Here is a 580-nt window from a genome sequence, read left to right as displayed (position 1 = left end):
GGGCTGCCCAGGGCCCTATCGAACCTGGCCTTGAACACCTCTATGGATGGTGCATTCTCTCTGGGCAGTTTGTTCCAGTGTCTCACCACCCTGTGAAAAATTTCTTTCTAACGTCTAACCGAAATCTCCCATCTTTTAGTTTAAAGCCATTCCCCTTTGTCCTATCAGTATCAGACTGTGTCTGAAGGTTTCCCTCCTGTTTGTAAGATCCCCTCAAGTACTGAAAGGCCATAATGAAGAGATAAACACCTAGTAAGGAAAACAGTAGAGTAAAAATTAGAGAAAAAAACAACCTTGGAAGTAAAATATACAGTGAAGAAATTGATCAGAAGATACAAAATGTAAACACAAAAATGGAGAAGAAATACCTTTCTTCTTGATTTTTTTGAATTGAGTATTTTCTGGCAAAATGCAACTGAATGTGGCCTAAAATTTGAAAAATGATTGAACTCTGCTGTATCTCCCTTTTTTTCACATGTATTTCAAGCAGCTTTCCAAAGCTGAGCAAATACAGCTTATAAATGAGAGGAGACTAATGAAGGTCAAAGATGTAATTTACAATAAATGCATTTATGTGACA

This window comes from Meleagris gallopavo, chromosome Z, assembly GCF_000146605.3.
Source record: "Meleagris gallopavo isolate NT-WF06-2002-E0010 breed Aviagen turkey brand Nicholas breeding stock chromosome Z, Turkey_5.1, whole genome shotgun sequence".
Lineage (NCBI taxonomy): Eukaryota > Metazoa > Chordata > Aves > Galliformes > Phasianidae > Meleagris > Meleagris gallopavo.
The sequence above is the reverse complement of the archived record's forward strand: the minus strand, read 5'-3'. Positions refer to the sequence as shown.